The 25,126-nt window shown below is 47.6% G+C and overlaps 1 protein-coding gene across 15 annotated transcripts in view; it reads right to left on the bottom strand.

The window, feature by feature from the left end:
* zmiz1a (zinc finger, MIZ-type containing 1a) overlaps positions 1-23,615 on the bottom strand; it is a 320,345-nt gene extending 296,730 nt beyond the window's left edge. For all 15 annotated transcript variants that reach the window (XM_072583401.1, XM_072583416.1, XM_072583409.1 and 12 more), the window contains exon 1: positions 23,406-23,615. The gene's annotated coding sequence lies outside the window, so the exon portion shown is untranslated. The remainder of the gene's footprint in view (positions 1-23,405) is intronic.
* Between the last annotated feature and the right edge of the window lie 1,511 nt (positions 23,616-25,126).

Below are 25,126 nucleotides of genomic sequence, written 5' to 3'. Positions count from 1 at the left end.
ATGAGGAAGCTGGAGAAATCTACATTCATCCTGTGTGGTTGGAGGGTTCCTAGGCAGAAGATGAGGCGCTCTTCCTCCAGGCGTCGTGCGGCCAGGGTCTGACAATGGAGGAGGCCAAGGACCTGCATGTCATTGGCGGAGTGGGAGGGGGAGTTGAAATGTTGAGCCACGGGGCGGTTGGGTTGGTTGGTCGGGGTGTCCCAGAGGTGTTCTCTGAAACGTTCCGCAAGTAGGCGGCCTGTCTCCCCAATATAGAGGAGGCCACAGCGGGTGCAGCGGACGCAATAAATGATGTGTGTGGAGGTGCAGGTGAATTTGCGATGGATATAGAAGGATCCATTGGGGCCTTGGAGGGAGGTGAAGGGGGAGGTGTGGGCGCAGGTTTTGTACTTCTTGGGGTTGCAGGGGAAGGTGCCGGGAGTGGAGGTTGGGTTGGTTGGTGGGGGGGGGGGGGGGGGGGGGGGGGGGGGGTGTGGACCTGACGAGGGAGTGGTCTCTCCTGAATGCTGATAGGGGTGGAGAGGGAAATATATCCCTGGTGGTGGGGTCTGTCTGGTGGTGGCGGAAATGACGGAGGATGATATGATGTATATGGAGGTTGGTGGGGGTGGTAGGTGAGGACCAGGGAGGTTCTGTCCTGGTGGCGACTGGAGGGGGCGGGGTTCAAGGGCAGAGATGCGGTGGAGAGCGTTGTCACCATGTCGGAAGGGAAATTGCAGTCTTTGAAGAAGGAGGCGGCCATTTGAGTTGTTCAGTAGAGGAATTGGTCCTCCTGGGAGCAGATGCAGTAGAGATGGAGGAATTGGCAATATGGGATGGCGTTTTTACAGGGGGCAGGGTGGGAGGAGGTGTAATCTAGGTAGCTGTGGGATTCGGTTGGTTTGTAGTATGTCTGTGTTGATTCGGTCACCCGAGATAGAAATGGAGAAGTCTAGGAAGAGGAGGGAGGAGTCTGAGATGGTCCAGGTAAATTTGGGGTCAGGGTGGAAGGTGCTAGTAAAGTGGATGAACTGTTCAACCTCCTCGTGGGAGCACGAGTTAGCGCCAATACAATCATCGATGTAGCGGAGGAAAAGGTGGGGTGTGGTGCCAGTGTAGCTGCAGAAGATGGACTGTTCCACATATCCGACAAAGAGGCAGGCATAGCTGGGGCCCATGTGGGTGCCCATGGCTACTCCTTTGGTTTGGAGGAAGGGGGAGGATTGGAAGGAGAAGTTGTTCAGAGTGAGGACCAGTTCAGTAAGTGGAAGGAGGGTGTCAGTGGAAGGGTACTGGTTGGTACGGCAGGAAAGGAAGAAGCGGAGGGCTTGGAGGTCTTCGTGATTGGGGGATGGAGGTGTACAGGGACTGGATGTCCATGGTGAAGATAAGGCGTTGGGGGCCGGGGAAGTGAAAATCATGGAGGTGGTGGAGGCTGTGGGTAGTGTCCCAAACGTAGGGAGGGGGGGGGGGGGGGGGGGAGGGGGGAGTTCTTGGACTAAGCGGGACAGGACCGTGTCGAGGTATGCAGAGATGAGTTCGGTGGGGCAGGAGCAGGCTGAGACAATGGGTTGGCCGGGGCAGTCAGGTTTGTGGATTTTGGGCAGGAGGTAGAAACGGGCGGTGCGGGGTTGTGGGACCATGAGGTTGGAGGCGGTGGATGGGAGATCCCCTGAGGTGATGACGTTATGGATGGTCTGGGAGATGATGGTTTGGTGGTGGGAGGTGGTGTCATGGTCAAGGGGGCAGTAGGAGGCGGTGTCTGTGAGTTGGCGTCTAGCTTCAGCGGTGTAAAGGTTGGTGCGCCAAACTACCACCACGCCTCCCTTGTCTGCCGTTTTGATGGTGAGTTTGGGGTTGGAACGGAGGGAGTGGAGGCTGCATGTTGAGAGGGTGAGAGGGTTGGAGTGGGTGAGAGGGGTGGAGAGGTTGAGGTGGTTAATGTCGTGGCGGCAGTTGGCTATGAAGAGATCGAGAGCGGGTAAGAGGCCAGCACGGGGTGTCCAGGTGGATGGGGTGTGTTGGAGGCGGGAGAAGGGGTTGTCAGAGGGTGGGCGGGAGTCCTGGTTGGAGAAGTAGATGCGGAGGCAAAGGCAGCGGAAGAGTCCACTTGGGAGCTTGCTGTGTACAGAACAGCCACTGTCTTTCCTACAGCACGATAATGACTAGTGCTCACTGGAATTGGGCTTCGTTAGCCAAACCAACAGCTACTGCGTGTCCCTAATTAGCTTTGAGGTTAGAGCATAGAAGATGGCAGTTCAGAGTCAACCACATTGTTGTGGTCCTGGAGTCACCTGGAAGCTAATTTCCTTCCATTATTCAATCAGATGAGCATTTAAAGCAAAATTAATTATGGTCACTATTACCACAGCTGTTTATTCCAGATGCTTCCTTTTGTGGGGCATTCTAGGACAAGAGGTCATAGGATAAGGGGGTAGCAAATTTAAAACAGAGTTGAGGAGACACTACTTAGAATCATAGAGACGTACAATGTGGAAACAGACCCTTCGATCCTACTTGTTCACGCTGACCAGATATCTTAACCTAATCTAGTCCCATTTGCCAGCACTTGGCCCATATCCCTCTAAACCCTTCCTATTCATAGAACCATCCAGACACCGTTTAAATGCTGTAATTGTACCAACCTCCACCACTTCCTCTGGCAGCTCATTCCATTCTCCCAATGGGCTGTGGATCTGTGGAATTTGCTACCCCAAAGTGCAGTGGATGCTGGGACAGTGAACAAACTCAAGGTGACGTTACAGGTTTTTAATTGGCAATGGGGTTGAAGGGTGATGGGAGAAGGCAGGAATACGGGGATGAGGAGCCATATCAGCCATGATCAAGTGGTGGAGCACACTCGATGGGCCAAATGGCCTAATTCTGCTCCTACTTCTTATGAATTATTTGTATTGAAATTTGCACTGAAAGTTGGATAGAGCTCTTAAGGATAGTGGAATCAAGGGTTATGGGGATAAGGCAGGAACAGGATACTGATTGAGGATGATCAGCCATGATGATATTGAATGGTGGTGCAGGCTCGAAGGGCAGAATGGCCTACTCCTGCACCTATTGTCTATCTCACCACCTGCCGTGATGGCATTGAAACCAGTGTCCCCGGAACATCGGCACAGACATCTGATTTACTAATGCGTCGATATTGCCACCAAAACACCAACTCCACTTACCAGGTTATGAAATCGCTTGGGAAAAACACATGGGGACACTTGGAGGTCGTGCAAGATTGTGTACAAAGGCAAGTCTTTCATACGAAATTCAGTTCGGCTCAGGGGCAGCAATCTCACGTCCCAGTGCAAAAAAAGGTGTGGATTTGTAACGAGGGGCTTTCTGGAAACTGACACACTCCAGGTTCACACTCGCTCACCCAATAGACTCCGAGGAGATTTACTGGCTCTGAGGAAATGCAATAGCGACGGCAGCGGAATTCACTCAATCAACGGTGAGTGGTTTCAGATGAGTGAGCTTGATTTTCAAAAGGATTAGTGGCAATTAATGGAAGAGCAGTTGGAAGAATCATTATCAGCTGATGCCCCCATCACCAGTTCCTTCTGGGGGAAGCAATGTTAATTTATGCTTCCATAGTGCGACCTTTGTATTATTAGTTCTGAACACAACTCCCATCAGGGACAGTAATCAAGGACAAGTCAAACCCAAGGATGCAGAGATGGGATTTTTCTCGACGATTATTAAATTCTTCCAGGGAGGGTTCCTATGTTGCTCTAATCAGATCTTTCCCCCTGTGTAACCAGCTCACTGGTTTCTGTAGCTTCTTTATCTGACTATCACTCTTCACCAAGTATAGCACGGGTCCGAGAATGAATTGCATCCTGATCATTCGCTGACTACACGTTACACAGGTCCTCCGGCAATCTCAAAGAAGCAGACAACAACATTCTGCATTCACATGGTGCTTTTGATGTGATAAAGTACGCGAAGCCACTTCACCGGTCTACTACGAAACACTGAGGAGTTAATAAGACAGGTGGATCACGGGCTCAAAAAAGGGTCTTAGGAGTATCGAAGCCAAAAAGGTGGAGGTGTTCAGGAAAGGAATTCCAGAGCTTAGGGCTTTAGTTGTTGAAGAGGCAATGGCCTAATGGTATTCTCATTCGACCATGAATCCAGAAACCCAAAATAATGTTCAGGGAACCTGGGTTCGAATCCCACCACAGCAGGTGGTAGAATTTGGAATTCAATTTTTTTAAATATCTGGGATTAAGAGTCAAATAATGACCGTGAATCCATTGTTGATTGTTAGAAAAACCTCTCTGTTTCACTAATGTCCTTCAGAGGAGGAAAACCGGCCGTCCTTACCTGATCTGGCCTACGTGTGACTCCAGAGCCACAGCAACGTGGTTGATTCTCAAGTACCCTCGGCAATGGCCTAGCGAGCCACTCGGTTGTAGAAAGTCACGACCACCACTGTAGGGTGCAGCGGTTCAAGAAGGCAGCTCCCCCACCACCTTCTCAAGGGCAAATGGGGATGGGCTATCAATGCTGGCCAGCCAGTGACACCCCAAAAGTCCTACAAAATGATTTTTTTTTTAAATGAGAAAAAAAAAAGAGAGACTCCTGGCAGTAGTGGAGCAGGTAGAGGTTGGTATCCACAAGGAGGCAGAATGGGATGAGAGCAGAGAGACATAGCCTCACTGATATGGAACCCACACTGGACAACCTGATTAGAAAATGTATCATTCTTCCAGGTAAAGATGAGCAATACTTTTTTTAAAAAAAAAAGGTTTTGGGGATAGTTCTACTGCTGATCAATTTTCAACCTGTTAATGCCAGCAGTTCAGTCACTAACCTTTTCCACTCCCAACTTCCCCTCCACTACTGCAAACCAAACAATAAAAACTTATCGAGTCTGACCTGTCTTGGTGACACCAGACCGTGTGGGGCAGGACTCAGTGGAGCTGACCACTATAGAAATCAGTTTAGAATTCTGCCACAAACACACATTAACTTCCTCAGCCTCTCCCACTGACAAACGTGCACATGTGCAATCCGACGTCATCCAGACCGCGATCCAAATGCGCGCACACAAACACACGCACAAATCTGTGCCTCTTTTAACAGCTCACTCACAAGGGAGCAACATTTGGAAAATAGCTCCTACCACCGTCCTCAAAAATCACTCTCTTGATCGCAAACCTCGGACACAAGAGGTACTGCACAGAATGGAAGATAGACTTGCATTTATATGGCACCTTTCACAACCACCAGACATCTCAGAGCACTTGACAGCCAATGAACCATTTTTTTTGGGGGGGGGGGGGGGGGGGGAGGGGGGGGGAAAGAGTGTTACAATGTGGAAACGTGACACTCAATTGGCAGATCATCTGATTTTAGCCAAGTTTAAGAAAAAGATAAATATCAACCAGGAAGAACTTCCACACTCTTCAGGAATGCCACCAGGCACACGGAGTTATATGCCACCACCTCTCCTCTCGGTTGCACAGGCCGGTCAACACAGCCAGCGGCAAATCCAACTTGAGCTTGGTGAAAGCGACCCGATTGAAATGGATCCCAGAACCTGCCTAGCTGTTGGCTGCACACTGGGAGAAGGAGGTAAGACGGGCAGAGGTTTGCAGTGTGCCCATGGGCGTGGAAAGGCGCGAGAGAAACTCAAAAATAAATAACATCTCGACCAATTGTCGGACTGCACCACTGCAGCTCAAGTGGCCGATTTACTGAAGTCACAACATTGTGTCACAATGTACGTTTGGCCCTGCCTGCGCAGTGAGCCATAATCGTAATGTGTCAGGCCTATATTAGTAACTTCAACAGTCAACTCCATCACCGCATTACTGTGACTGGTAAACATTTATGGCATTTATTAAGTTTGTTGGCACTCAAAAACCAAGCATTCCCAACAGGACTGAATCTAATTAACCGGTCCTGAAATGCAGAAACCAATTAAATTCGCAAATCACCAATTTTCACAGATTGCACAAGCAAAAGTTCATATTGTGTCTTGCGTTTCTTCCCGTTTTAATTAATAGTGACTTGGCTAAACAATGCAGACAATTAGCAGAGGGCCAAACCAGCTTCTCCCGCAGGAGAGCTGCTGTGTTCTCCCAGCCGCCGAACGAAAGACTACTCTCTGCGTCCCACCGCCTGCTTCTCGAGTCTCAGGAAATCCTACAGCAAACATTCCAGCTCTCTGGGCAGCTGGGGGCACACGTGTGAGACTATCGGCCTCAGTCCTGCTGTCCTGTATTGACAGGGCACATTGCTGTTGGTAGTGACCCCCTACCCTAAACACGGGCCTTGGCCCTGTCAGATTACGAGCGGGTTTGTTCCTTGTTCGACATTCCGATTGGCACTGCAGCACAAACAACTTAGTTTATGCCCCTGGAAACTAGTAATTTTTGGGGATAACATTTGCTATCATGCAGACTTGCCAGAAGCTCACACCGTTCCTGAGACACTCTAAGCTAACAAACTTACATCCAGAACACTCTAAGCTATCTTGTTCCCCAGAAGTAAACATTTCCGCACATTGTCCAACCTATTCATTTAAAAGGGTTGTTTAGGGAGCTTCCCCTTCTGTGGAGACAAATGTCTTCCAATACTGCACTGCACCACTGAGGGAGTGCTGCCCTGTCAGAGGCACGACATTTTGACAGACTTAAATTTCAGCTGCAGACTGCTCTCTTATCTGTAAGTCAATATTTTTTTTAAAAAGCCTCTGTGGGGTTTACTTAACTCCGTCGGCTAGATGGCTGGTTTGTAGGTCAGATTAGCAGCAGAGCGTGCAGTTAGAGTGGTGCTGGAGAGGCACAAGAGGTCAGGCTTTTGCCCGAAACGTTGATTTTCCTGCTCCTCGGATTCTGCCTGACCTGCTGTGCTTTTCCAGCACCACTCTAATCTAGACTCTGATCTCCAGCATCTGCAATCCTCACTTTTGCCTAGCAAGAGTGTGCAGTGCAATCCAAATTCTGATGGAGTTGAAGTCAAAACCTGCTCCTGGCCTCATACAGAAATGGAAAATAAAAAATAAAAGTGTTTCATCATGAACATGTGTCCAGAATTTCCCTCAAGAAACGCGAGAGTCGAACTTGGTCAGAATTCGGATTGCACCGCACACTCTTGGTGTTGCTAATCTGATCTACAAACTAGCCATCTGAGTTAAGTAGAGGCTAACACTAGCCCACCCTCATTCAAATAGTGCCTTCGGAGTTCTGACTTCCAAAACAAGGCGGGAATCCGGATTTAATATTTATCTATGAGCCAACAGCAGCAACAGGCAGACAGACAGCCAACCTGTCATTATCGCACGGCACTGTAGGTGGAAATTTGCCGTGTACAGGTTGGCTGCTGTGTATAGTCTATTAAAACAATGACTGGACTAGGAAAGTACTTCAGCACCTGCAAAAGACAATACAGAACTGTTTAAGTTACTGTTCGGTTAGTTCAGTTCCTGTGCCATTTCTTTCAGGCATCTGAAAATGAGGTTCAACATTCGACCACGCTGGTGAAAGCCTGGTTATAGTGAGATGGTATTTGTAACGTACCAGTGTCTGTGAGGGGGAGTCAGTGCTTCACTTCAGTATGGAAAGATTAAGGTCACACAATAGGAGACATGTTGAGCTGACACATTCAGACAGCCACTCTCATGATAGGATCACTCCTCGTAGGAGCATCAAAACACCTCATGGCTGTGAATGCAAACAATCCACTGGCCCTAATGAGTGCAGCTCCAACAGTCTCAGGAATCTCGACACCATCCTGACAGAGTCGCCCACTTGACTGGCACCCCCACTAACCACCTTCAAACTAATACTCGCTCCATCGCTGGTGCACAGTTTCGGCTGCAACTCTCCAAGGTTCCCTTAACATCACCTTCCAAAACCCACAACCTCCACCGTCTGGAAGGTGGAGGACAGGACATATATGGGAACATCACCATCCACAGGCTCCCTTCCACCCACCTACCATTCTGATTGTGGTGACTTTACTGCTGTTCTTACATTAAAACTCCTCTCCTCGTGGTGTTGTGGGTAGACTTGCATCAAATGGACCTGCAGCAATTAAAGGCGGCAGACCACCTTCTGAATGCCATCTAAACCCAGTTTTGGGGACGCTCACTTATCTCACACAGCCATGCATGGCCCAAAGAGGAACATGTAACAGGGTCACTGAGAACACGATCACTAACACGTCAAACGGCATCGCGCATTGGGACTACATTGAGATAATGTAGGAACGGCAGAGTCTAAATCCTGGAAAACCTTCCCTAACAGGACTGTGGAGATACCCACACTATAAAGGATTCAATGGTTCACCACTAACATTTAGGGATGTTGACTTAGCCAAACCAAATTTCCCACCCCAGGAATGGATTAAAATGAAGCAATGGAGGCATTTTACAGAGAATGCTTCCTGAATGTTATATTGGACAGGTTGTGGTTTTGATAGGATAAGGAAGGATACCAATCAAGTCTGGGCAATAATTGTGGCCTAGAGGGCAACACCCACTTCTATTGATCAAAGAAAAAAAATTAACTAATCAAGAACATGCCCATTGATCAGATATCACAGTCCATACTGGTCAATATTAATTCCGTTGTTATTTCCTGGAAAAAACCAAGTTGGTGAAGTGAGAGAAGGGAGAAACTGATGTCAGAGAAATTGTTAATTGGACAAAGTTTGTCAAATCACACACTGATTTCACAGACCAGCTCATCATTTATATTAAACCTCTCACTGCTTCAATTACTTCACCTGATAAAGAGATTTCCTTTTAACTCTCAACAACCATTGATGAAAGGCATTCCCTGCGGGCTGGCTTTAATTAAATTGTAAACCCATTTATCCAAACGGGTTTATGACTGTGTCACCATCACACAAAGGGAAAGCTTTTCCCCTCTCCTTCAGGTCTACAAACTTGAAACACATTGCTCACGGAACTGTTTATTTTGCTCTTTGTGGCTCAGGAGAAAAATGGGGTCAAGGGGTAACAAATAATCTTCGGTTCATCACGGCGCCTTTCAAAAGATACACAATAAATTGGAAATGTCAAATAGTCTAATTGGGGAATTCTGTGCGTGAGATACCTGGAAGGAGCCTTCAGATACCTGAGCCAATTGGAAATTAAGGCATAAATTATTAGTTGAGAAGAATGATGATTATTAATTACTGTTTACGCCTGTGTCACAGGCACATCCCGAAGGAACACCACATAATGAGACATGTAGGGTTTAAATTAGAGTACATTTCTCTTCTGTTTTCCACTTTTGGGGATGGATTCAGCTGGAAAATAGCAGACTTGGGAAGACAAGAGAACGTGAAAGCTTCATGGGTCCAATTATCGCTCCATCATTTGCAAACCACCCAACCACTGGCTCCACCATTTCATCTGGCAAGGCACAGTGGGACTAAAGCTAATTCTCAAAGCTCCAAAAGGCCATTCCAGTTCTCCATTGTGGATGAGCTGCGGGAAATGCAATGGTTACACAGGAAGTGTAAGGGGGTTGGGTATGGGTGGGATGCTCTTCGGGAGGTCATTGCAGACTTGAGGGGCCAAATGGTCTGCTTCCACACAGTAGGGATTCTACTATTTGCCCAGGGTTGACCTGGGTTCTGGTGTGCCATCTTCCTCCCAGTCCAAACTGCTATTATATCGATACAGACATGGACCTCACTCAATACAAGTCCATTTGCATCAACCACCTTGCTCTTCCCTCGAAGCCATTTTGACACATTACATGTCTTCCTTTAAGCAGAGAGTGCCTCTTCTTATCCTTACTTTCCTTCACAAACCACCAGATTCTTAAGGGGATTAGAGTTTTAGATAGTAGTGACACAGGTCAATAATTTAAATCTGTTTACTTATACTCCAATTACTCATAAGAAATAACACATCCTTATGATAAATTGTGGGCGACACAGTGGTTAGCACTGCTGCCTCACAGCGCCAGAGACCTGGGTTCAATTCCCGCCTCAGGCGACTCTGTGTGGAGTTTGCATGTTCTCCCCGTGTCTGCGTGGGTTTCCTCCGGGTGCTCCGGTTTCCTCCCACAATCCAAAAAAAAATGCGCAGGTCAGGTGAATTGGCCAAGTTAAATTGCCAGTAGTGTTAGGTGAAGGGGTAAATGTAGGGGGTATGGGTGGGTTGCGCTTCGGCGGGTCAGTGTGGACTTGTTGGACCGAAGGGCCTGTTTCCACACTAAGTAATCTAATCTAATCTAAATCTAAATTCTCACATGAACAGGAAACGAGCAGAGAGATAGAAACAGCACATGGCTAATACCTGGTTTAGAATTGACGCAGATTTGGTGGGCCGAAGGACCTGTTTCCTGTGCTGTATTAATAATTATTCTCGTTTAGCACAGAAACCTGGTGCATACTATCCATCTTGGTATGAATATCAGGTAATTTGGGGGTACTATGCATACCTTGACAAAGATCATTCATAGTCTAGATTAGAGTGGTGCTGGAAAAGCACAGCAGGTCAGGCAGCATCCGAGGAGCAGGAAAATCAACGTTTCGGATGTGGCCTGACCTGCTGCGCTTTTCCAGCGCCACACTCTAATCTAGACGCTGGTTTCCAGCATCTGCAGTCCTTGTTTTCACCAAAAGGTCTTTCATGTTTGGTATGACCCCAGGATTAATGCAGATTGACTACAATGTGTAACCTTGGTGGGTTGTGTCACATCAAGGGTCACCGGAATCTTCTGGGCAGGGGAGAGGGAGGAGAGAGAGAGTCAGGGGTCAAATTGCCTACAAAAGATAGATGCTGTGAGACTGACCAAGGCAAAATATCCCAAATCTTTGCACTTGCCTATTGTAAGGAGAAAGTGAGGACTGCAGCTGCTGGAGATCAGAGCTGAAAAATGTGTTGCTGGAAAAGCGCAGGTCAGGCAGCATCCAAGGAGGAGAATGGACGTTTCGGACATAAGCCTGAAGAGGGGCTCATGCCCGAAACGTCGATTCTCCTGCTCCTTTGGATGCTGCCTGACCTGCCGCACGTTTCTCGCCTATTGTAATCTGGGGAGGTGCACAAAAATAAAGGAAAAAAAAAACAAAACAGCTGATTGGAAGTGGCACTTTTGCTCATCCCACTGTTGTCAATAGCGAAGGAAAGCCAAACCTCTGAAACTACTTCAGAAAAGAGAAAAATCTGTTTTCCAACAGTATGACAGTAATCTGTGGATTACTGTCAAACACACACTCAACAGTCACCAACAGCAATGTAAACCACAAGCCACACTTCGAAAATAAAAACTGGCATGTCTGAAAATAAAACATTTCCCTCTTCCAAAACAGGCACTTCAAATGCTGACATGCCCCATAGTTATAGATCTTTATTCTTCTCAAACAGGATCAGCATCAGCTCAGAGCTAATCCCACCAAAAGTTTCCCGTTAACTGGGAATGGGGCTCTGGAAAATTACTGAAAGTTAAGTTTGCGTCCTGAACCTTCAGTCACCATCACAACGGAGTGTACCCTTTCTGCAAAGCTCTTGGCCAATTACAGACTGAAATCCAGAAAGTGGCAAGTTTGGAGGGATTGAAATCGGAGACTCCTCAGACATGGCGTGTGCAGCATAACTTGGACAGTATTCAGGTTTAGGCTGATGAGTGGCAATTAACTCTTGTGTTACACAAGCACCAGGCAATGTACATCTCCTGGATTAGTGGTGCTGGAAGAGCACAGCAGTTCAGGCAGCATCCAATCGTTGGATGCTGCCTGAACTGCTGTGCTCTTCCAGCACCACTAATCCAGTATTTGCTTTCCAGCATCTACAGTCATTGTTTTTACCTCAATGTCCATCTCCACCTAGTGAGGATCTACCCATTGACATTCAACGGCATTACCATCACTGAATCCCCCACTAGCAACATCCTGGGGTTACCATTGAGTCGAAAGTGGACTAGAGTAGCCATTTAAATGTTGTGGGTGACAAGAGCAGGTCAGAGGCCGGCTCAGTAACTCACTTCCTGTTGTCTTAAAGCAGTTCATCATCTGCAAGTCAGGAGGGTGATGGAATACTCCCCACTTGCCTGGATGGGTACAACTACAATGGCACTCAAGAACCTCGACACCATCTACAGAAAGCAGCCTGCTCAGCCCTGCATTTGACACCTTCAAACTCCACTCATCCACACAACAGTGTTACCATGAACAACGTACACTGCATCAACTCAGGCAAGCTTCTTCAGTGGCACCTTTCAAACCCATGAACCTTGACTCATCGAGAAGGACAAGACCAACAGATGCGTGGGACACCTCCAAGTCTCACCCCACTCTGACTCGAACATGATCATTTTCTTCACCGGCTTGGTGTTAGAATTGTAGAGCTCACTCCCCAGTCGCACAGCGGGTGTCTGCACAGCTCTAAGGATGCAGTGATCCAAGGCGACAGCTCACCAATACCTTCCCCAGCCAGGTAATAAATGCTGAACTGGTCAGCGACACACACATCCCAGAAACGAATATGCCAAGTTTCAGGTTATGACACTTGAAAAGGTGCATCAAAATATCTCCAACCACAAACACAACAGTGTTAGCCAGAGTTCAATGATATCTCACTGCTACGCTTTCAGATGACATGTGGAACTGAGACTCCATTTGTTCTGAGGGGATAATGGCACACAACTTCATGGCAATATTCAGACTAATACATATTCGGAGGTGCTGCTGTTGGACTGTGGTATACAAAGTTGAAAATCACACAACACCAGGTTAGAGTCCAACTGGTGTATTTGGAAGAACTAGCTTTCAGACTATTGCTCCAACATGAGGAAGGAGCGGCCCTCCGAAAGCTAGTGCTTCCAAATAAACCTGTCCTACTAACACAGTGGAGGTCCCTCACTGTCCTCACTAATAGTTATCCCTCAAACAGGCACCACTGGCCATTTATCTCAGCACTGCCTGCGAGGGCGTGACACACAAATTGACGGCCACACCCCCCCACCTTTAGATGAAAGCATTTAAGGTGTACTCAGCTGTCAAGAACTCCGGGATGCCCCAAGATGGAGAAAAGGTACTAAGTAAAGAGAGGATTTTTCTTTAAACATTGGAAAGAGGCTGACTGGAGTCTGAAGTTGGGGGCAGTCAGGTGGAGGTGGAGGGGGTGGGAGGGGGGAAGGTGCTGGATGAGTGTCACCTGATTAAAAAGGTCAAAAAGGCAGATGATGAATTGGTTAGGGCCAGATCTACCAGAAAAGCAAAAGGAAAATGATTTCCCGGAACAGGGTTTGCTGGCCCACCTGCACGTCATTGTAAATGGACAGAAACACAAGGAAAAACCACAGAGTACTGCCTCCCTTTGAGCACGGTGGGTCACAGCAATCAGGTGTTGTGTCACCTGGGCGTGAGGTCAGAGCAAGTGAAGATTCCAAATTCCAGAGGCTGAACAGGCTGGGACTGTTTTCCCTGGAATGTCGGAGGCTGAGGGGTGACCTTATAGATGTTTACAAAAAATCATGAGGGGCATGGATAGGGTAAATAGACACGGTATTTTCCCTGGGGTGGGGAGGTCCAGAACTAGAGGGCATAGGTTTAAGGAGGGGGGGGGGGGGGGGGGATTTAAAAGGGACCTATGGGATAACTTTTTCCACGCAGAGGGTGGTGCATGTATGGAATAAGCTGGCAGTGGAGGCTGGTACAATTAAGAGGCATCTGGATGGGTATATGAATAGGAAGGGGATATGGGCCAAATGTTGGCAAACGGGACAAGATTAATTTAGGAAATCTGGACAGCATGGACGAGTTGGACCAAAGGGTCGGTTACCATGGTATAGGACTTTATGACTCTGCCAGGCAGTCAATATACAACGGGAGTCAGCAACTTGGTCAGGAGAGCGAGAGAGAGAGCGCGAGAGACAGCACGAGGGGGAAGAGAGAGAGAGACACACAGAGAGAGAGAGACACACACAGAGACACAGAGAGAGAGAGAGAGAGAGAGACACAGAGAGAGAGAGAGAGAGAGAGAGAGACACAGAGAGAGAGAGAGAGAGAGAGAGAGACACACACAGAGAGAGAGAGAGAGACACAGAGAGAGAGAGAGAGAGACAGAGACACAGAGACAGAGAGAGAGACGAACACAGGAGTGGGATTGAGTGCAGTTCCTGGTGAACAGAAAGCACCACCTTTCACCTCATACATTTACTCGATACAAAGCCCCTCAATATGCATCAGCAGAGAATGTGTCCCCCGAGCCCGCTGAAACGATATTTATTAAACAAAGGCATTTTATGAAATTTCACATCAAGCAGCAGCTCATTAATTACCAACAGAATCAATTTGCCGAGACATTTCCCAACCTCGTTAACCCAAAGTCTCCTGAAATCGGCACTTCCTGTTCTTTCAACTGTCCGGCAGTTTGTACAGATAATGGCTTTGAAAAGGAGTCCTGAGATTAACTCTCCAAACATGCTCATGTACAGGAGGGTACCAGACCGATTCACACCGGGGGGGGGGGGGGGGGGGGGGGGGGCAAGACTCCGAGAGTCTCACCATTATTACCACAGGCCGCTGTGGAAAAGAAACCCCAGCTTCTATCGGTGAACCTTTAAATTCTCCAACTAATTAGCACAGGCTGCTGCTCCCACTGCACTCAGCAACCGAGAGGAATTTGAAGAAACAAAAGGCCACCAGTAAATCAGCTGCACAGTCATCTCAAGAACGGGGATACGGTTCCTGCCATTTTTACTGAGCAGGGAAAGGCTGTTTCTCTTCCAGGTGATAATGCCAAGCCTTCTGCCACTGAATAACTGTGGAGTAGAGAAGCAGGAGGCTGGGGGAGCACAGCAAGCCAGGCAGCATCAAGATGCAGAAGCCATTTGGGCATAACACATCTTCAGGACAGGCGATGGGGGTAGGGGGAGTTGCAGAAAAAAGGGGGGGAGGGGGGGTGTGGTTCTCCAATTTGAAATAACCTTTCCACCCATCCGCCAACTCCCTTCCCAGACCCTCCAACTCCCTTCCAGCTACCAACCGGATTCAGCCCTCCCTCCGACCTCCCAGGTTGTACCTACCACCTGTATTCACCTATCACCACTCCACCCCCACTCCCCACCCTCTTTATCTGCAGCTCCCCCTAACCCCCACCCAGAGTCCTGAAGAAGGCTCTCCACCTGAAGCGTTGACTTCTCCACCTCCTGATGCTGCCGAATATGCTGAGGCTCCTCCAGCCTCCTGCCTGTCTACCTTGGATTCCAACAGCTGCAGTTCTTTTGTCTCACTGAGTACTGAGAGAGCCTGCTTTGAGAAAAGGGCGCTCTCTCAATAAAATGGCACCAAGGTAGAACTTTGTAAGGCTGGTGAGGGGAGGGAAGAGGGTGACGGGAGGGAAGGGGGTGGGGGTGAGGGTAAGGGTAAGGGGAGGGAGGGCTAGTTCACCAAGAGAAGCCCCAAGCTCTCAACCCTATCATTTGCAGGAGACAGGACCTGCAGGCAATCACAGGGTTATACAGCACAGAAACAGACTTTTCGATCCAACTTGTCCATGTGCCGACCAGATATCCTAAATTAATCCAGTCCCATTTGCCAGCACTTGGCCCATAGCCCTCCAAACCCTTCCTGTTCACACACCCATCCAGATGCCTTTTAAATGTTGTAATTGTACCAGCCTCCATCACTTCCTCTGGCAGCTCATTTTATAAATGCACCACCCTCTGAGTGAAAAAGTTACCCCAGAGTAAATTTTTCCCCTTTCACCTTAAAGCTATACCCTGTAGTTCTGGACTCCCCCACCCCAGAGAAAGGATCTTGGCCAGTCACCCTCTTTGTTCTGTCACACAATCAGAAGAAACTGGTCTCACTTTTTTCTGTTCTTGATTTGCTTTCGACTTTGACTGCACGGGCATCCTGAAGTTCCTGTTAACAAACAAACATTCAGCCATTGGCTGTGCCCGTCTTGTCGATATCTGAAGGGACTCATTCCAGTCTGCGGTTATCTTATCTCGAAGGCAGTGTTTCAAACACAGCCCTCTCCCGGCAACCAAACAGGCTCTGACGCAGAGTGCAAGTTTAGCAAACACTGGGATGGGTGTATTCCTTGGTGTCAGAGGGTGGGGGGGGGCGCGTGTTGAGTTGGAAGTGGTATATATGAACCCACAGCTTGCCCATAACTACAACACAGCAGCTTCCAGGGCACAGAGGCATCTGTACTTTCAGGGCACTTTTGTAAGGAAACCAGAAACCACATAGAAGGGCCTGAATGGAATCAGCTGGACCAGCTTATACTATTAAAGATGGAATTATAGATTCCCTAGTGTGGAAGCAGACTATTCGGCCCATGGAGTCCACAACAACCCTCCGAAGTGCATCCCTCCCAGACCTGCCCAATCCCTGTAACCCCACATTTCCCATAGGTAACCCAACTAGCCTACACACCCCCAAAGATTAGGTTAGGTGGATTGACCATGCTAAATTGCCCCGTAGTGCCCAGAGGTGTGTAGGCTAGGTGGGTTAGCCATGGTAAATGCAGAGTGACATGGATAGGGTGGGTCAGGGTGGGAAGCTCTTTAGAGGGTCAGTGTGAACTCGATAGGCCAAATGGACTTCCTCCTCACTATAGGGAAAACACTGTACAAAAAAAAACAACAACACTCCTGGACATCACGGGCAATTTAGCACGGGCTGAGGGAGGAAACTGGAGCACCCGGATGAAACCCACCCAGACACGGGGAGAATGTGCAAACTCCACACAGACAGTCGCCTGAGGCTGGAACCGAACTTGGGTCACCGGAGCTGTGTGAGGCAGCACTGCTAACGATTAAACCACATGCTGTCTAATGTGGTAATGCTGTGGATACAGTTGTGATACAGCGAGGGTCTGGAATCGTTACTTGGTAGCCTCACTGTACTCATTTGATTATATGCAATGATAAAGCTAATGAGATTCAATTCAAATGGCCACCCCAAGGATACAGCAGGTAGCACTGAGTCAAGAGTGAGCGAGGATCTTATAAATACGGGGGGGCACTGTCGCCCGGGTATAGAAATGAGCATTTTATTTCCAGCTAGGCTGGAAAATATCCAGGGCTTTTGGGGCTGGGTGAAATACTTGGAGCCCGAGCCCTACTGCATTAGCAGCAACATCAACCTTCCGCTTTGAAAAGGAGAGGACAGAACGGTTGGGTGAATCCAGATCTGAAAATCAGTCTTTGAAAGGCTCCATTGTTCAGACTGGGATTCCTTCAGGTTACTCTCTCAGGCAACCAGAGCTTCAATCACATGAAAGATTTCCAGGGTAAAGGAAGGGGGGGGGGGGGGTCAAAACAGAGGCGGAAACAAAGCGCAAAGCTTTCTACCCACCCCCCTCCCAGCTGGCTCCAGAAAGATCCCAGAGTAAAACAGGTGAGCTGTGTCTCAACCAGCGCCACTCAAAGATTAACCAGTCATCACCCCTTTTGCCTTGTTCTTGTGCAGAGCTGGATGTACCGCACATTGGCTGCTGTCTCCAATATTTACAACAGTACGTACACTTGAGACGTTCAGTCTGTGATTTAGGAATTGCATGACTCAAGGAGGAATGGTCTGGAGGCCAACAAAGGCCAGAATATGAACTTTGACCTGTTCCTGAAACCATCTTCCCCCTCCTCCCAACACTCAGACTGCTTCTTCCCAAATGTGCACTGAACACACACTATCCTTAACGGCTAGACCCAGAAGCTTGCAAAAAAAAAAAACTGTTGATGTTTCTTTTAAAAGGTTACTCAGACATTTGAAGAGACAGCTTGCTTTTGTTAGAAGCTCCAGATATCATCTTGCAGAGGACTCCGAGCCAACCTATACAAAATAAAACACAAAAGGAATACTGTCTCTTTCCAAACTCTCCTCACTGCAGCAACAGTTTCTGAAGAGACGGGGCTGGGTGCAGATGAATGGGGGAGAAAGCAGAACCGGGATTCAGGTCGTTTAGAACGCCAAGTTTCCGACCTTCAATGCTTGCATTAAATTTTACAAGGGTCCTTTATCCTCACCTGCACTCATACTTGCAAGCCCTTGCCAGTGACTGACACTTCTTTTCCAACTCTGGTTTGCTGCTGGATGACTGAGCTCCCAGATTAGTGCCAAACAGAAACAAACTCAGTCTCTGAGTGCTCTACTTTACCTCCATGGCTTCACATTAGCCAACGCAGGAGCGAAGTACCAACCTGAAAAAAATGAAGGCACTGCACTGAGTAAAGGCGCTTCCATTGAAGGAGTCTCAGCCAGTGTGGGTTTTGCTTCAGAAACATCTGCAAGGGGGGCACTGGGTAAACTGGCACAGCCAGTGTTGGGCATAGAGCGTCAGTTCACTGGCTACGTACAATGGCATTGAGTGTGGCATCCACTTTAGGCAAATCCTAACCAACCTGTTCCGAGATATTATTACACACCGCTAGAGCAGGGGGGGTCTTGAACCAGGGTCACCGGACTCCAAGGGAGGGACACTGGCACTGTGCCATCATAGCTCTGGCACCCACTTCATTGACGGACAATTCAGTCTCAGTTGACAAACCTCAATACAAAGATCACTGACCATTTCTAAGCATCAACATGCTCAGTTATCACAGTATCAGGCCATTCCTCAACTGTTAGCCCACAGCTTTCTACATCAGAATCTCTCTCTCCACAAATTCTTCCTTATTTCAGGACCTAAATCTTGTATGTTTCAAGTGACGGACCTAGCAGCTGATTCTACAAAATGAGAGAAACGGCACAATGTTTTCCTATGATACTTGGAGGAAACTAATTTGCAGAATCTAGGAAGGGGGGAGGGAAAACAGGGTAACTAGGGCTTAGGGACCAATTGGCTCCTCTTTCAAAGAGCTGTCAAGAGGCATGATGGACCAAATGGCCTCCTCCTGTGCGGTAAAATTTAAATGGTTTCCATTTTCCATTGTGGGAGCAAATCAAACCATCAATGACGTTACTGAGTGGGAATTTAACCCAACCACTGAACCACAAAGAATCTCGTACTGTTAACGCTGTTAATACAGTGTCCATCAATTCAACCACCTGCCTTGGCACCACATTGTACCATTCAGCCTTCCCTCTCAAACTCTGCAAAAAGCCCATTCAGACACAAGAGCAGCATGCAACTCCTCCGATATCCCTCACCATGGTGGTTCCTTGTCCAGTGCCACCACAGAAGGCAACTGGAACATGAACAAATCGACAGATCTCCTCATCCCCACACTGTCTACAGCAGAACTTTGAAAATGGAAGTACCAGCAGGAGTGTCATGTGGGCAACATCATGCATCAAATTCCTTTTCCTGTAAATCACCACATTCTGCTCAGCATACCGAGATTCATTAAATAGGCTTTTAAAATAAAATCATATATCTATAATTTCACATTCCTTAGTCCATATTTACAATGGCTATGTAAATTTGCCACGATGTAATCACATCCTCCCACCAGTCATGGGGATGTGACTGAGATTACAAACCGACCATTTCCATTACCGAAGTGAAAGAAAGAACATACAAGTGGAAAATAAAATGTTACAGCTTTATGCACTAAATGACAGCTGCACACCTCAATTCTTTGTCCCTAATCTAATTTTACTTGAAGATTAGTTACCTGGTTCATCGTATCCCGACAGTAGAGTCCACCAAGTCTGCACAATCATAGAGATGTACATCATGGAAACAGACCCCCTTTGGTCCAACCCGCCCTGCTGACCAGATATCCCATCCCAATCTAGTCCCACCTGCCAGAACCTGGCCCACATCCCTCCAAACCCTTCCTATTCATATACCCAAAGAGCATCCCACCCAGACATCGCCCCACAACACCCTGCATTTACCATCACTGGTCAACTTAGCCTGCATATCCCTGAACACTGCAGCCAATGAAGCAAGGCCAATCCACCTATCCTGCACATCTTTGGAGTTTGTCACAGACATTGGAACAAATTAATTGAAAGCGAAATACTGGGAATGAGGTTCTGTTTTTATCTCAGTCTATGGATAGAGGTTTGAGATGGGTGACAGTGCATCGTGCACTGCAGCTTTTTCCACACTGGGATTTTCCTCTTTTCTATTCCCGAAGGAAGATAGCAGAGGTTCCATCCAAAAGGGTCTTGCAAGTCACGTTAAAAAAAGAGTTAGTGGAATTAAACCGTATATGAATTCCAAGTTGCTGAATGACCTCGTTCTGTGTTGTGGGTTTCCATAATCCTCATTATATGGCAGCAGCACCAAAAGCTGCAATTTCCAGCCATAGGTTTGCAGCTCGAGAGGTGCAATTTAAAACAGGGGAAAGCCAGCAAACAGCCAACACAAACAGCTTTCTGCCATTTAGGCTTAGTGCCTTCACGTGGTCCCCTGGGTCATATCGCTGGCTTGAGAAGAACCCATTTGCAAACCTCCATAATGAACGTGTCATAACAAAGGGTCTGCAGCCCATCTGGTCCCTTTCCAGATGCTGAAGGATTGGGGGCTACATTGCTAGCATCTTGTGTGGTTTAGTACAAAAGACAGCCACAGGGGTAGGGAGCCAGGGGCAAAAATCTCCCTGGATGGCTAACACGGTGAATCCCTCCGTACATTTCACTGTGTTATTTAAACTTGGGAGTTAATAAAACAGACTGAAATAAAAAACCTGCCGCAGCCACATTTTCACAGCCTGTGAAATTTGCAGTTGAGGTGACCTGAACACATTTGCACTCAGTACAGAGTGATACAGAACCTGAAAGGTTTCCTTTTGTCACTGCTGTTACGTTAAACATTTCTCATAGCAATCCCAAAGCAGCCTCTGGGTGAAATGGCCCAGGATACCTGGTGGGATGATATACCGTGCTGTGGAAGTCTGGGTTTTACAGGAGCAACACCTTTGCAAAGAAGTGCTGGTAATGCTTTTTATCCACCCACCTTGAGCTGTACACTGGAAATATTCAAGGTTCCTTCCTGGTTAGTAAAAGCAGAGCCAGGGAGACAAACATAAAGAGACGCTGAAGACAGCGAAGGCTCTGGGAGATGTTAATCCATAAAGTTCCTTTAAGTCAGAATAAGGCAAGGGACCACCGGTTCAAACCAGTACAAGGCCCATTTCAGACTGATAAAAAGTTTTTCTCTCAGTAATAAGCAACACTTGAAATGGATTCTCCAACAGAACACAGTGAATACAAACATCCCTAAGTCATTTCTGAAACTTGGGAGCTGAGATTTAATTGTGTGAATTGAGGTTAATTACACACCGGTGGTTTGTAACCTGAGCATGAAAGGTTTACTTGATTACTCCAAACATATAAAAAAGACACCTATGGACACAGAAATGGGAGCAGGAGATACATACCAGTGAGACTTCACTTTCCAAATAAATCAATTTCAAGTGAGTTTTCCTCCTTCATCAAGAGCATAATGGAGACAGGAGACGACTGAGAGGAGAGTTAATTAGCATGCATAAAAGTATGAAGGCATCAAGGTGGAGCACAAAGGAAGGACCCATTTCCTTTTTAAGAGAGAGCCCAATAACCTGGGTGAATAGATTTAAAGTAACTGGCTGCAGGATTGCACGGAAGTTGGGGAGAATTGTTTCATCCAGAAGGTGGGGCTCTGGAACTCAATATCTGAAAGAATGAGAGAGGCCGATTTAAGAAATGCAGCCTATCGAGCTGCAGACCCACGGCTGGAAAGCAGAGTGGCGGTGCTCTTACCTCTGAGCCAGGAGGTCCCAGGTCAAGTCCCACCTGCTCCAGAGTTCTACAATAACCTCTCTGAACAGCTTCATTGGAAAATATTCAGGGCTAGGTGAGTGTTCCTTTGTAGGCACGGTGGGCTGAACAGACAAGATTCTCTGCCGTGAATTTACAAGTTGATTGAAAAAAAATGGAACACAGCAACAAATGGATCTTTGGGACCACGTGATTACAATAGAACAATCTGGAAATATGAATCCTATATACAAGATACTGTACACCCTTACATAGAGTTAACTTGGATTTGTTGACCAGTTTAAGATACAGTGGTGCAAGTTACAACTGGCATGCGGAAGAATCAAATGCTGGTCTACTTGGAATAAGGACAGCCCATCCAGAACAGAGACACCATTTTTATACTTGCATGTGACACTTGTTGTATATTGGCTAAGGAGTCAGGCCACATGATTGATTTGCCTACTCCATTATTCCCCACTCCTAATCAGGTCTTCAGAGGCAGTAGTTCAGCTTCTGATACTCTCTGGGTGCCATGATATTGGGGTTTTACTGCTGCTGTCTAGGTCTTTCACCAGTTGCTAGCCAGCAGAGTGAAGCTTTGCACCAGGCAAATTATGTCACCTGCACCAGATTGGCATATCCCCCGCAGCACATGAAACCCATCTGAAACTTACTTGCAACTTGGAAACTTTTACCTCTCAAGGAAGGCTCTTCACCCCATCATAGTGATGCTAGCTCTTTGGAAGAGTTGACCAACATGGTCTTTGACCCCAGCGATTTGTCCCCCATGGTCTTGCAAACTAGTCGTCTTCAGGTACTGGCCCATGTAAAGTTATATGCTGCCAATATTTCCCAATTGACATCATAGAGATAGTGAACACAGCGTGACCTCTTTCCCCCCAGGTAATGATGCCAACATATTGCAGTGATACTTTACTAACATCCCAAGGTGCTCTGGGTATGTCGCCCAATTCTGTTCCAGCCTGTTAGCAACTGATCACAATCCCAAAACTGGATGGGACTGTGCTGATGAGACACTTCTTAAGCCATGCAGTCCACACAGTGCAGGTATACACACAATACTTGTGTGCTGTAGGGGCACACCAGCTCAGTGTATGTATGGAAAAAAACTATAGGGCCTCCTTGGTCTAGTGTTATAGAGGAAAACCACTTCCTGTCCCAAATAGAAGCCTCTTGTAGTTACCAACACATAGATATTTGTATGTTAACAACTAGTGACAGGTTACATGGATATGATAGGTATTGGTACAGAGACTTTGAAGACAGTCAGACGCTAGGTCTCACTCCTTCAAGTTCCAAACTCATTCTGCCCTCAAATCCACATAGCATCATCGGAATGCTTATGGCACCTCTTGGTATTAATCCCTTCAGACCTGTATATTATAGGGATTTCCAGGATTTTGACCTTGTGACAATGACATCGTTCCAAGTCAGGAAGGTGTGTGACCTAGAGAGGGATGTTCCATTACACGCCTGATTTAAGCCTTGCAGATGGCAGATAAGTTGTGGAATGTCAAGAGGGGGCTTAGTCACCTCGGAAATTCCAGGCTCTGACCTACTCTAGAGATAGTGTCGGTGTGACTAATCCAATCATGTTTCTAGTCAATGGGGCACAACACAACCTCTCCCCAGATATGGACGGTGGAGGAATTCAGTGACACTGACAAATTGGACATCAAGGGGAGAGGGCTTGCATTCTCTCATGTTGAAGGACAGGTGGTCAGGACCAATGGATCCAATAGCGATCCATTCACGGAAATGGCAAAGAGGGTACTCACCGAGAGCTGGCACGTGGAGGCTGGGAGTTCAAACAAACACGCAGCACAGGATGGGCACTGGACACAATGCTGGCCTGGTACAGGCAGCGCCTTGCAGTCTCTGCCCAGATGGTGCGCCCTCTTCTACTTTAACTGGCCCCCCTGGTCACACTGGTGCGGCCCACCATCGAAATGGGCTTCGGTGCTTGCCAGATGGAGGGGGTCGTACACCTGATTGACAAGAAAAGCAAAAGGTTAGCAGGCATCGGCAAAACCCAAAATGTCCCTTCCCTTGCTTGCGTCTAGACAGCTACCCTTCTTGAAGTCAGTGCTTGGGAGTTTCCACTCATCTCTACCATGGTTTGTTCATCGCAAACGGTCTCAGTTTGGCAGAGTTTTGGACTGGCCACTTTGCTCCATTGAACAGTAGATGCCGAAACCAGAAACAACCGGAACCCAGGTCTGTCCTGCTGTGCCAACTGGGCAGGCCAGCTGTCAACAGACTGCATCACCTCCCTGGTGGGAATTGGGGGACACAACTGTCAATCACACAATTGGCACCAATGGGCAGCCAGGAAAGGTCAGAAACAGGTCCCTGCCTGAGGTAGTTTGTTTTTTAGCCCAACAACTAAAGATGAGGCAATTGCCAACAATAGCCAAAAAAAAAAAAACCTGTGAATCTGCGTTAGGGTCAGGTTAATACCTTTAGGCAAGACACGTGAAGCAAGGAGGATCATCTTCACACAGTGTGAAAAACTACTGGAGGACACTAAGCGCCAATATTCGTCAACGTGTTGCTGTATGAATTCATGCATCAGTAAACTGGGGACAACACTGAAGCAGCCAAGCCAAGAGCACAAATGGAGAGTTGAGGGGATTGGTTGGGGTGGGGAGGTGTGGAGGAGACCACAGGCTGGTGACCAGCAGGAACGAGCAGAGGGAGAGCAAGGGGATTAGTTACAAGAGCTCGCGAGAGAATTCGAGTGTAGCTTCCCTTGCTGAATGCTGCCTGGAGAAGGGAAGCACTCTATCCACGCACAAAAAGGGCAGGTAAAATACACAGGCAGGTCTCAGTCAAGGTGAACAAACTCTCCAGGCACAACCCATCAAAAAGAGGAGAAACTCCACCCACACCGGCACTGATGTGTCGCAGCCATTAGGCTATTGAGCAAGAGCATCAGAGACTGCCGACAGGAAGATTGGGAGAAGGAAGAGAAATAGGATACAAGTTGTAAACACACCTCCAGCCCCAGCTTTGACTACCCAACCTGCAACAAGGAAGTGCTAAAGGCACTGAAATCACTCAGTCCAGTCATCCAACCAAGTCCACCCTGCTGGATTGGAGTGTACTACAGTTCCTGCAAAAGATTGTTCCAACAGACATGTTCCAGCACAAACCCCACAGATTTGCAGTGCAGCAATTGGCCTGCTTCAACCATCTTCACTGACAGTACTACTGGTCTGGGGCCATTTGAGTGTGCCTGGGCATTGCCCTGATGGCAGAGGCGATGGTGACCTCGTCCTGAGCTCAAATCGAGAAAAAGACCAACAATACATCTGTAACTTCAGTGAGTAGCGAATCAGAGACTGAAGCCAGTATAGAAAAGGCTGCCATGGAGATGTCTGGTGTCCTCAGCTCCAACATGGACCTTAACAAATCTACAGCGGAAATGGGAAATAGACCTAAAAAGGGGAGCTCAGCATCGCTCCACAAGCTGCAAGGGAAGCTAAACTCATTCTTT

Source organism: Chiloscyllium punctatum, chromosome 13 (genome assembly GCF_047496795.1).
Source record: "Chiloscyllium punctatum isolate Juve2018m chromosome 13, sChiPun1.3, whole genome shotgun sequence".
Classification (NCBI taxonomy): domain Eukaryota; kingdom Metazoa; phylum Chordata; class Chondrichthyes; order Orectolobiformes; family Hemiscylliidae; genus Chiloscyllium; species Chiloscyllium punctatum.
The sequence above is the reverse complement of the archived record's forward strand: the minus strand, read 5'-3'. Positions and strand labels throughout refer to the sequence as shown.